The sequence below is a fragment of the Eleutherodactylus coqui genome, chromosome 7, assembly GCF_035609145.1.
Source record: "Eleutherodactylus coqui strain aEleCoq1 chromosome 7, aEleCoq1.hap1, whole genome shotgun sequence".
Lineage (NCBI taxonomy): Eukaryota > Metazoa > Chordata > Amphibia > Anura > Eleutherodactylidae > Eleutherodactylus > Eleutherodactylus coqui.
In genome coordinates this window covers 37,882,464-37,896,002 of record NC_089843.1, presented here as the reverse complement: position 1 = coordinate 37,896,002, position 13,539 = coordinate 37,882,464, and positions in this window count along the sequence as shown.

Here is a 13,539-nt window from a genome sequence, read left to right as displayed (position 1 = left end):
TCTTCATGGTCACATCCCAACCTCACTCCTTAGGTGGCCAACATCCTATTTAAGAGGACATCATTCCTATAATTGACAGGTGATGTTTGGGGTCTCTGGCTCAGATTTGGTTGAGGACACCCCATTGCGTCTCTTCATCAAGGGCAAGATTGGAGGTCCAACCTAACTCCTTAGTGATGAGCCTATTTTTGGCTTTAAGGACCAAGTGATTATCATCGCTGTGTTGCACCTTTGTTTTGGGGTTCACCCTTTAGTAAAAATAATTATCTTTCTTATCTGGATTAGCACATTAGAGCTTACATACACGGGCGCATGCGCCAAAACGCTCACCGGTACAGAGCGTAGTAGTGCACGATTCAAAAGATGGAAGCTAGGTCCTGCCCTATCTTTTCTTGTGCATAGTATTAACGAGCGAGGATCCTGCTAGTCAAAACGAAACCATTGAAACAGATTGTTTTGTTTCGTCTTGTTTTGCGGCCATGATAAATAACAAAATATTTTCATAGTTTGGGTTGTTATGAACACAATAATGCCGGCTTCACAAGGGCAAGAAAATCGCGCAAGATTTGTGCGTTGTGAGTCAGCTCAGCCACCGCCCCCAAAAAGATCTATGTGCAGGTTAAAAGCCAATTAGTGAGGTCAGTAAGAAGGTGTATTGGCAGTCACTAAGGGGTTAAAGAACCCGGACCCCAGTGCAAATTCTGTAATGGAGCCCCTGTCTACCATGGGGTATTTATTACACTGGTGTCTTCTTATAGGTAGAGGACCTTTTGTGCCCCTCAGCACCCAGACCCGGGTGTGACAGCTACTTCTGCACCTCTAAGGGCTATAACGTATTTTTGGCGCAATGGAGATTGTGCGAGCCGACATCACCGGGTAGAACTGTGACATCACACCACCATTCAACTCAATGGACTTGGAGTTTAAGTTGCCACAATGTTGCAATCTCAAAAACTCCATCTCGCTCTGGCCTTGTAGTCACACCTGTTGGCAAGATGCATTGTTGGAGTTGTCTAAGGAACTCTGCCCATGTCAAAATGTGTCAGCATAGAGAACACGGGCGGCCGTGCCGCGAGAGGGATGGAGATGGCATTACAGCCATTGCACAATATAGTCACATTCCAGGCATTCCCGGCAGATGAACACAACCTGGGTATAAATAGATGCGGCCAGTCTTATGTATGTAACACGCTGATAATAATGTAGAAGAGCCTCCTGGAAGATCCTCATATTCTGGTCTAGTAACTCTTCCAAATGTGGCTTCCTTTGTACGGTTGCCAAGTACAAACAGTGTTGAGCTAAACTGATGTGCACGTGCCTTTTGAAAGGCCACTCCAGTGAAAACACACTTGACTGGCTGTCACAATCTGTAGGTCTCCTCTGTGTATTGCAGCCACTCCCATGCAGTGCAACTTCCTGTCTGATGCTTATCAGGCACCAACTTGAGGTTATACCATTTTGCCTGTAGGAGGGACAGTTTAATTACATTACCTCCTATAGTCACTTAAATAAGGTACAGACCATAAGTATAAAGTCAGGAGGATGAGCTGTGATCTCCTCTATTATACCGGTGTGACAGGAGCTATCAGATCATCATCAGTAACGGTGACAGAAGTGTCTGTATCCATGTCTAGGCAGTTTCTGCGGTAGATCCATGTAACAGCATCACACAGACTGAGAATCTGACTAGAAAATGAATCCATAACCCCAAGTAGATCTGAGCTGGTCAGGATTGAGATCACATGACCATCTGGGGGGAAAGAGGCCAGGAGTATCAGACAGAAAGAAATAATTAACCAAGATAACACTAGCTGACTTATATATACTGGGGAGAGAGCGACATATTGAATGATTTTTTAAAAATAACCAGTAACCCTTTAAAGCACACATGTCACACACAAGGTCGGTGGGCCGAATCCTGCCCGACACCTCATTTCATGGGGCCCAATGGTTGTGTAGAAACTTAACAGGCATTCCACTCACCCAGCCTGCAGCAGTGGTCCAGCGGCAGTGCAGTCTATGAACGCTGACCTCTCCCCCGACCTGCCGCCAGCCTGGGGTTGGGTGAGTGGAATGCCTGTAGGGATGCTGCCACTATTACTACTACAGCCATTTGGGGGGCACTATTACTACTGGGGCCACCAATATAGGAGTCATTACTACTAATAGGGACACTGTTATTACTGGGGCCATTATGGGGGAGACTATTCTTACTAGGGCCACTATGGGGACCCTATTACTACTGGGGTCATTACGGGGGTCACTATTACTGCAATTACTTTGGGGGCCACTATAAGTACTGGGGCCACTATGGGGGAGACTATTCTTACTGAGGCCACTATGGTAACCCTATTACTATTGGGGTCATTATGGGATCACTATTACTGTGGTTACTTTGGGGGTAACTATTACTACTGTGGCTACTATATGGGACTTTATTACTACTGTGGGCAGTATGGGGTCACTATTATTGCTGGGGCGACTATGGGGACCCTATTACTACTGGGGTCATTACAGGGGTCATTATTACTGCAGTTACTTTGGGTGTCACTATTACTACTGGAGCCACTATGGGAACTCTAATACTATTAGGGTCATTACGGGGGTCACTATTACTGTGGTTACTTTGGGGGTCACTATTACTACTGTGGCTACTATATGGGACCTTATTACTGCTGTGCGCAGTATGGGGGTCACTATTATTGCTGGGGCCATTGTGGGGACCCTATTACTACGGGGGTCATTACGGGGGTCACTATTACTGCAGTTACTTTGGGGGTCACTTTTGCTACTGCAGCCACTAGGGACCATTATAACTATACAGTCTTACGATTACAATCAGCTGTTTGAAGGTAACCATAATGTTGATGTGGCGCCCGTTGGTGAAAATTAGTTTGACACCCCTGCTTTTAAAGATGTCTGTCACCAAAATTTGGCCTGGTAACCCAATGTACTGTGATGTATGTGCTGTCATAAGGAACCCAGCGCTACCGTTATCTTTTGCCAAAGTGTCTCCTATGCAAAGATATCGGCCAATAGATTTCTCCCGCACCATATGCTAATGAGTCCCAGGCCATCCAATTGGCGGTCCGCCTCTGTCAGCGGCCCGGGCTCTCTTCCAGCCTTTTCTGCTAAAAACTACCCCCTTTCTTGCTGAGGGACGCCTACAGCTCTTTGAGTTGGAGACGTCCTGTATTCCACCCCCAATGTCAGTGATTACGGCCTACTTTTGGCTTAAAGGAGATGTCCCGCGCCGAAACGGGTTTTTTTTTTTTTTAAACCCCCCCCCCGTTCGGCGCGAGACAACCCCGATGCAGGGGTTAAAAAACCCACCCGCACAGCGCTTACCTGAATCCCGGCGGTCCGGCGTCTTCATACTCACCTGCTGAAGATGGCCGCCGGGATCCTCTGTCTTCATGGACCGCAGGGCTTCTGTGCGGTCCATTGCCGATTCCAGCCTCCTGATTGGCTGGAATCGGCACGTGACGGGGCGGAGCTACACGGAGCTACACGGAGCCCCATAGAGAAGAGGAGAAGACCCGGACTGCGCAAGCGCGGCTAATTTGGCCATCGGAGGGCGAAAATTAGTCGGCACCATGGAGACGAGGACGCCAGCAACGGAGCAGGTAAGTATAAAACTTTTTATAACTTCTGTATGGCTCATAATTAATGCACAATGTATATTACAAAGTGCATTATTATGGCCATACAGAAGTGTATAGACCCACTTGCTGCCTCGGGACATCTCCTTTAAGGATGTGACAATATTTTTTTGGGATTTTCTTCTCCACTTTTCAAAAGCCACACCTTTTATATTTTCCATTGACATTGCCATATTGGGGCTTGTTTTTTGCGTGACAAGCTCTAGTTTTTATTGGAACCACTTTTGGGGTACATATTATAGATTTTATAGCGAATATTAATTTCATTTTTTTGGAGGGCAGGGAGAAAAAAAAGTCTCAATTCTGCCATAACTTTTTACATATTTTTATAGAGTGAATCACACGGCATAAATGACAGATTTTCTGTTTTCTGCGGGTCGGTATGATTACAAAAATAACTACAGAACGTGTTTTTTTTATATCTCTCTATTTTTGTACAATAAAAACCTTTTCTTTTTAAATTATAATTTTTTGTATCACTGCGTTCAAAGTCCGGTGACTTTTTTTATTTTTCAATCAATGGAGCTCTGGTGAAGCTGGTTATTACGTGATGAGCTTTAGTTTTTATTGGCTGTCCGCAGGCGTTGCGGTATCCCACGGCGGATCTACGCCGCCCGGGAGCAGGAGCCGGCAGATGGATCTCCGCGGTCAGTCTATATGACAAATAGGCTCACGGCGGAGAATCGGGTCAATTCGCGGAAAAGCGCTGTGGTTGTCCGCTCGTGGACAGGGGGTCTGCGCTCTCCATAGTAATGCTACATAAAGCGTGCATTACGTTCCCCGCGACTGGATTATCGCTACGGGGAACGCAATGTAAAAACGCCCATGGACAGGCAGCCTTCAGGAGATAACTCCCTACCAGTCAGAAAATAGAAAATCTCCCTTCCTCTGTGTCATGATGCTTCAGTCAGTAGTAACCAGCAGTTTTGTACCCCATTTCATCGCACCCAGTAGTTTATTGCTTTAGTCTCTGATATCCATTGGTATTCCAGTTCCTAGTGTTCACAAGTTTGATATTCTAGTCTGTGGTGTCTACTGGTTTAGTATTCCCATCTCTGGGGACCATTGGGTTGGTAATCCAGTATTAGGATTTAAACCTGCAACATCCTGCACCCAGAGCAGCGGCCCTTCATACTGAGCTATTCAGCATGCTGGAGAGCTCCCTATGTTCCGTGTCATTGCCTCCTGTTCCTTGTTCCTGGTTCCGTGTTTCCTCTGTCTAGTCTGCCCCGTGTCTTGTTCCAACCACAATTAGCCCTCTATATAAAACTGTCCCTGTCACTCCCTCCTTGTGTGATTATTGTGCTTCACAGCACTGTTTGGTCAAGCTCAACGTCACCTGCTCCTCCACTATTTCTGCAAGACTACCCAATAACGACTCCTGGCTTCCATCTGACTACACTTCCACCTCATCTATTGTACTGCAACTATGACTACCTGCTGATGACCTTCAGCTTCCTCCTGACTACTCCCCGGTCCTGCACAGCTACTACACCCGTCTTTCCTATCCAGCGCCAGGCCAGTAAGATGTTACACCTAGTCCAGTGGGTTGGTGTCCTAGTCTCTTGTGTCCAGTGGTTTGTTGCCTCAGTCCCTGGTGTCCAGTGGGTTGTTGCCTCAGTCTCTTGTGTCCAGTGGTTTGTTGCCTCAGTCCCTGGTGTCCAGTGGTTTGTTGCCTCAGTCCCTGATGTCCAGTGGTTTGTTACCTCAGTCCCTGTTGTCCAGTGGTTTGTTGCCTCAGTCCCTGGTGTCCAGTGGTTTGTTGCCTCAGTCCCTGGTGTCCAGTGGTTTGTTGCCTCAGTCCCTGGTGTCCAGTGGTTTGTTGCCTCAGTCATTAGTAGTGAGTGATTTGGTTCTCTGGTCCCTGATGGACAACACATTTAGGGTTTCTGCCCCAGTCCTGGGTGTCCAATGCTTTTATGGTCTGGTGTCCTAATGCATAGCATTTAATGTGTGCAAATGCCATACTCAACGATGTCTTGCGGTTTAGTATCCCTGTCTCTGGTGTTCAGTGGTTTAGTGCCCCGGACACTGGTGCCCATTGGTTGGGTGCCCTAGTGTATGATTGCCAAAGGTTTGATGCCCCAGTCTCTGCTATTTATTAGTTCAGTGCTATAGTTTTTGGTACTTATTGCTACTGTGTACCAGCCCCTGGTGTTTGTGCCCAAGATCCTAGACCCAAATGCTTTTTGCCCAGTTTCTTTTGACAAAACGGCAACTCCTTCTAGGGGCTGGATTTCTTTTTTTTTTTTTACAAATTATATATAATATATATTCTCTATCTGGTATAAGTTATAAATCTCCTGTATATAGTGATATGGAGCATGTTGGTATAACCTGGGTATCTCCAGTATATAACTATATATGTACAGCTGGTATAAGTTATACATCTCCTGTATATAGTTATTTTAAGCATGCTGGTGTAAGGCCGGTTTCACACGGGCAATAAGATTGCATGATTTTCGCGTGATGCGAGAGCGCATGAAAACGCAGAATTATGAAATCCATGCTTTTCAATGGTTTCCTTAATATTTGCGATGTTTTCACTCTTGCGATGCTGTGTGGAAAAAAAAAAGTACCGCATGTCTTATCTTTCTGCATTTTGCTTTTTTTTCTTCATCGCCCATGTTTCCCTAAAGAGCCTTCGTTTTATCGCAATGCAGGAGCAGTACCTGCACCTGAGCGCTCCAGCTGGAGCGCTGTCTCCTGCATACTCCTGCTGTGTTCACGGAGTGCTCAGCTGGTATACAACTGAGCGCTACGAATGGGATATACAGAAGACAGCTTGAGTGCTGTCTTCTGCATACTCCTGCTGTATTCACGGAGCGCTCAGATGGTATACAGCTGAGAGTTCCAAGCGGGTTATACAGAAGACAGCTGGAACGCTGTCTTCTGCATACTCCTACTGTATTCACGGAGCGCTCAGATAGTATACAGCTGGGAGTTCCAAGCGGGTTATACAGAAGACAGCTGGAACGCTGTCTTCTGCATACTCCTACTGTGTTTTCCGAGCGGGATACCAGCTGAAACAATAGTATAAGCAGTATCCCGCTGAGAACTCAGCGTGCGGCACTGATAAGGCTCATCGTTGTCTTTCAGCTACCTGAAAGACCACGATGAGCGAATCTTTAACAAAATCTGCACAATGGCAGCCCATTAGAAACAACGATTATCACTCAAAAGACAGCTTTTAAGCAAATTTTGAGCGATAATCATTGTCTTCATGGGCCTTAACCGTAAGATGTGGCTAAAATTTGCACGCAAATCGATAGTGCAAATCGACATTGAAAACACACAGATTTCGGCCAGCACAGATTCCCACTAATATCTAGATCAGAAAGACATGATGTGGATGCCCATGTAAGTACACCCCTAGGCTGCTTTTACATGTGGAGGATTTACTATGGATTTTCTACAGCAATTCCACACCAAAATCCACGGCAAAATTTGCACCATGGGTGCACATCTGCCGCAGATTTCACCCCTTGCGTTGAAGGAGTAAAATTTTTTTTACGGATTCGCGACAAAAAGTGCAGATCCACTTTTCAGCCCCAGCACGGCCCAAGTGCTGGGGCTGAATAGCACTGGCAATGCCAAAGAGAAGGAGCCTCCTTGGGGACGGGTACCCCCTAACGCCAACCCTGCAGAAGCCAAGTTCCTCCAGAATGATCAATAATGAAATTAATTTTAATGTGTCAATAGGAAAGTCATTAACATTGACCCGCACTCAGACAGCAGCGATGGATGAGCTCGTAGAAGGAGATGAATCCATTAAAAGGCCAATTACAGCAACAGCTCCCTAGTGTAGTAATTATTCCAAATCGTGACTGGTAAAAACATCCAGAAATTTAGATCTTACTCAATAACACTTATTTCTCAGTGCCGTGAATCATGACATTTATATCCCGCGTTCTCCAATTATAGTGACACAGCTGTGGCTCAGGAGATGGACTGGGAGTTCTCTAGAGTCATTGACCTATCAAAGTAAAGGGGTTACCTCGTGAGTAAGATGTATCAGCTATTCACAGGGTGGATGATAACCATATGATTACTTGGTGTCCAACAGCAAGAACATGGGTTTCTCTTCCCCTGTTTGAAGGGAGCGGTGGTCATGCATGCCTGCTGAGGAGTACCCTCGAGATATACAGACGAGGTCCCCACCTAATAACATCAGATTTTTAAGGTCTTACATTCTGTAGTTATGAGCTAAATGTTAAAATTCAGCAACCACTAGGGGGAGCTTATTGTATACTGTATGACTATTGAGTTCAATGTACAAATTACATGCAGTAAGTGATTAAAAATCTCCCTAGTGGTGGCTGTAGGTAGTCAGAATGCTATCATTTACCCCTATAGTTTTAGTTAAATATGTTAATGACCACTCCGGTGATTTTTTTTTTTTTTAGATATCCCCGCAGTATTTGAGTCGCTGGTGTTACCTTGGTTAGTTGTTCCTTTCAATATGAAACGCCTGTCCTTTTTCTCCTCCGATGGTCATGTGATCACAAGTCTGACCAGCTCAGATCTACTTAGATTTATGTGTTCAGTTTCTATCCAGTTTCTCAGTTTGTGTAATGTTATTATATGGACTGTACCATACAGGCTTTTCAGAGGGGGGCACAGACACTCGTATCACAGTTACTGATGATGATCACACAGCTTCTGCTATACAGTTATAATAGAGGATATCACAGCTCATCCACCTGACTGTGCACTTATGATCTGTAGCTTCTTAGAATACAGAAGGTAATGGCAATATACAGAAGAGATCTCCAGAGTGGGACAGCCGAACAGGTGAGAGGAACAGAGATGGAAAAATGTGGGGTTTTGACGGCTGTCCAATCACCCCTGGAGGCAGGAGACATACCCCACTCCCATCTGCCCCTGGCTTTCTTTCACCGCCAGGCCACTCCAGTAAGCTCCATCTGTATAGTCTGACATACTACAAACTCCTCCCCCTATCTCCGGACACACTGAGAGCAGGAGAGGAAGGAGGAGTCAGGATATGATTTACATAGAGCACTCTGTCCGACTGGCAGTAGCATGTGAAGAAGTGACACTGCTGCTGGAAGTGGTAAGGGTGCATTCTAAACAAGCGGGGCAATTCTAGACAAGGGGAGCCACAGTGGGAACATTCTAGAAAAGTGGTGCGCTCAAAACAAGTGAGGCCACAGTTGACAAAGTGGGCCACAGTAGGGATACTCTAGACAAGTGGGGGCGACAGGGGGCTAATAATACTATGGGGGTGTTACTGAGAGATTCATTGAAGGTAGCAACAGGATGGATAGTGTGCAGAGACTAGTCATCACTGGAAGAAGTCTTCATAGTGGTCTGGGTTGGATATAGAAGAAAAATGAAATGGAAGACTCCAATCTGAAACAACATCACCTGGGATCAATGGAGGTAACAGCATTAAGAGGGCAATATTACTGTGAGGGATGTGTTTAAGGGGCATAGCCTAACAAAAAACCTTTCCCCTCTTGTTCGGATGTTGTGAGGTGCTGGTCTGGTGTTTGTTCCCACCACCTACTCATAACCCTTAGCCCAGTCCACCCCCTTCTTTGCTAATTATCCCGGTTGGGATCAACCAAGACTTGGCTCCCTCTTGCCAAAAGCCCCATAGTAGCCATATAGCATGTAGGAACATTTACGGAGGGGGGGGGTGTTTGCAGGCCAGATTTCTTGTGAAGACGCACATAAGGTGACACTGGCTTGTGAAACTGGAGAACAACCTTTAAATAGAAATCAGAGTCTTTATTCCGGCCTTTGATGTTTTTGAACGTGGCGACTTGCTTCTGACGCTGCCATTTTCTTTTTCCATTAAACAGACTAAATCTTCCCACACAGAACGGCGCGGCTGAGTTGAGAATTCCGCCGCTCTCTTTGCCATTGATAGAGGCAGTAATTATCTCCAGACGTCTTTACATTACTGAACGCTGATTCATTTCTCCCAGGAAGAAAGGCAAAAATGACAGCGGGGTTCATTAAAAAATTCCCACCTGCCGCTGATGCGATAATGTCAGCGTCTCCTGGAAGGCTTCTTCCTGGAGCACAAAGGACTTCACATCACACCGACTGATCGAAAGTCAACTCTGCGGAATTCCAAGGGGTCTGTGCGAGGGAGGGGAGGGAAGCTGTTCACCTGTGCAAATGAATATTTCAATGAGCGAACGTTTCCACGTAAGATTATTCACTCGCGCGAAGACTGGAGACTTTGGCGCCATAAGTGCCATTGTAGGCAGAATTAGCACAGCAGGAGAGAGGCAGCAGCTATAGAGCAGAGAATGCTGCAAGGGACAGGCCGACAGTTGCGGTAGAGAGGACCAGTAACCATAGTGCTGATGTGTCGGCAGCCTTTGGAGAGCGACGTGCATGCGCTTTCCCCTTTCTGAAGAGCAGCGCGAGAGCAATGCAAGACGAGTGACAGGATCCAAAGATGATAGATGGCATGGAAGGAGAGGGATTCTCCCTTCCTGCAGGAGACCGGTCTTCAAAGCCACTAATACCGCCTCAACGCCAAAACAGCGAAAGTGTTGGAGGCTGCGGTGACGCAGACCTTCGAGATTTCGTGAAATACTCCGGCACCTACATAGCATCAGGCCGCCGCGGCCTTCGGTAATACGGTGTACAATGCTGATGATGAAGCAAAACTAGGATAATGGATAGTAATGATGGTATTGAAGTTCCCTGTCACCCCGAGGAAGGAGGGAAGTACCCCAGCACCTTCACCTTAACCCGCATGCTGCATAATACTGAGACGGAGACCTATGTTATAAGTCGGAAAGTTTGGTTTATTATATGCCATGTTAAAAGTATTCATACCCTCCCATTAAGTAGTTAACTAGTTCGCTAAGTAAAAATATATTATTAGAAAATGTGCTGCCTCCACCTCCGTTTGTCACCGCTGCGCCATACGGCACCACCGACCACCTGCTTCACCATCGTCCATTCATGTGGGCTTTTTTGAGCTGATTCTCTTCATGTTTGCTTTGGAATGGACTCCAGTCCTCACCCCTCCACCCTCAAGGTCAGTTAAGCCCAATATACATGTTCTTGGGGCATCGCGGCCGTTACTTGGCCATGTATATCTACCTATGGCCCCTTGTAGGGTTTGCCAAAATGAACCTTAACTGGGTTTCATATGAACAGCAGATCCGGTGATCACATGATTCCTGGGGAAAATGTAACATTACATCCCATTGGAGTGAATAACTGACCATGTAATAGATGGATAGGACGGTACTGCTAAGGCTAGAATTGCTGCTTTTAGCAGCTCTCTGCTACCAGATGATACATTACAAGTGAATTACAATGTAATAACTGCGAATTCTAACCATCATGAGCATATTTTCCCAAACTTATATAGGCATTTCCCTGAAAAAGCCAAAAATGCAATACCTGATAGTCTGAAAAGCAGACACAGTAGCCATAGGCACGATAGCCATAAGGCAGGCACAATCGCCGTAGGGCAGGTGCAACTGCCATAAGCCCTAAAGATATGCAGTCAGCCAGACAATAGTGTGGAGGAGCAACACTGAATCCAAAATTGGATTGCAAAGGGTTAAAGAGGTTGTCTATGGCAAAACTTGATAGCATGGTACGGGCTACAATAAGAAAATAAGCAATACTGACCAGGAATATCTGCCATCCAACCAGCGCTGCTGCTCCTACTGATATTGGTTGCTATCCTACAGTGATGATGCAACTCCCTGACTGCTGCAGTGAATGACTGCAGGACTGTGATCAAGACTGCACCAGAGTGGCAGTGCTGGTGGAGAGTTGGATTTTCCTGGTGGGTATTGCTTACATTCTTATTGAAGGCCAACGCCTTCTGTCTGCCAAATTGTGAAATGTCCAAGACAACTACTCTAGCCTTTAACATTGAGAGAGGGAATAGGGGGAGCATAGAGGGCCTACACAGCTAGGAGCAGAGTGCTGTTGTCAGAATCAGCAGTAGCTCCAACTATATAAAGGAGTTACACAGACTATACAACAGATAAATAGTAGGAAACTTCTGATGTAGATGATTTAGAAGGCTTCTTCATTTTGCATTTAGGCAAAAAGGCTAAAATAATTTTAGTGCAATAGTGTCCATAGCCTTATAACAGGGTGTTACCCTTATATAGTTCATGTTCCTTAAAAAAATATGTTCCTTTTAACTAGGGCAGAAGCGGGTGGTCTGGAAACCAGGATAGGAGATTTGACCAGCACCATGTTGGTGGCATAGTGGAGAGAAGGACCGAGAAAGGAGTCCTGTTTATTGTTCAAGGCACAGAGAATTATTCCATCTGCTCCTTACCGATTTCCCACGATCACCTGCTACCTGCTGATTCCACTGTAGTTGGTGCCATGTTACACCATTGAGTTGAGTTTCAGTCTTATGTGGAACTGTTGTGAGTGTCTTCCAGTGTCACAACTAGCGCAATGCTGGCCTTCCAAGAGGGAGTTCTTCCAGAACCATGCCCACTCCAACAGAGTAATGATCCGGCCGGACATACGGAGTTCCAGTCTATGCTACCCAAGAAACCTACCCTGTAAAGGTGCCAGAAAGTGTTTAAGATAGCCCTACCTGTGGGGTAAGCAGACCTAGTCGGATCCCCCCTTGGCCCATGCTGGAATGGCGCAGGGTCTCCACCGAATCTCACCCTGCTTCAGCCTTTAAGCCACTAAACCCTGTAAAATCTCTTAAAGATGGTGTTCATAAATTAGTCATCCCGGACTCTTGCATAAATGTTTATTTGGATAAGTATGGGTATTATTTCCTTATGGACATTGGGATACATGACTGCTCGATACATTTGGAACTGCTTGTCTCTAAGATTTAGGCCTCATGTCCACGAGCACGCACGGATTCTGCATGGGGAATCCCGCATGGAATCCACCCTCGTGGCCGGCGACACTTTGTACCTGTCCTTGTCGTTATTCTTCTGTACTGCGGATGTGTGCAGAAGGGGCGGCCGGCACACATGTGCAGTAAAGTATTTTTTTTTTCTTTAACTCGTGCTTTCCCACGGAATCTGTGGCCTGTCCGCAATGTCAATTGCGGACAGGTCGTGGATCGAACAGCTTCCATTAACTTCAATGGAAGCCTACCGTGCGGGAATTGCAGTGAAATGGAGCATGCTGTGATTTTTTTTCATCTGCAAGTGGAAACCGCAATTGGTTTCTGCTCATGTACATGAAAAATCATTTTTCCATAGCATGCTATGGAGGGTTATTGCTGCGGAACTCGGAATGGGTCCATGCTCAACATCCAATTGGGTCTGGTTTGCATATGGAGCCAAAATGAGAACATGGGGCAATGCATGAGAAATTAATCATGCCACATTACATAGATGTTCTCCACTAGAAGCGGAGCATGAAGGCAGCATAGGACTGCAGCATGGCTTTATGCCGCAGTGTGCTTAGGGCATCATGGCCGTTGGCGAAGCCTTGATTTATGGTTCACTTGCCCAGATAATGCTCAGACAGTTTATTGCAGTGTATGACGGTTGTCAGGGCACAGCTTCTTAGTACCAACAGAGCTTATTAAGATCGAGTGTCAACCAGCCTGCTGATTACAAGGCCTGAGAGCTTCACCATCTGTCTGACATACATTCTGGGTCTCTAGGTGGCCGGCGACATGACGGATCGTATTGCCGAGGAGGGAACAGATTGCTGCATAACGTTCACAGAGACTCTCGATATGAGACCATTGCGGATGACTCCCTGAATCTGCAACCGTCATCTGTCATAACCACATTATGGGGGGCTGTTTGGTATACATGTCTGAAAAATGCTGCGTTCCATTCTGACAATATAAAGAGAGGAGAAGCTCAGCCACACAGGGAGGATCCGGAGAAGCCGGGCGCATCTTAATCAATTTCTTGCACCTGAC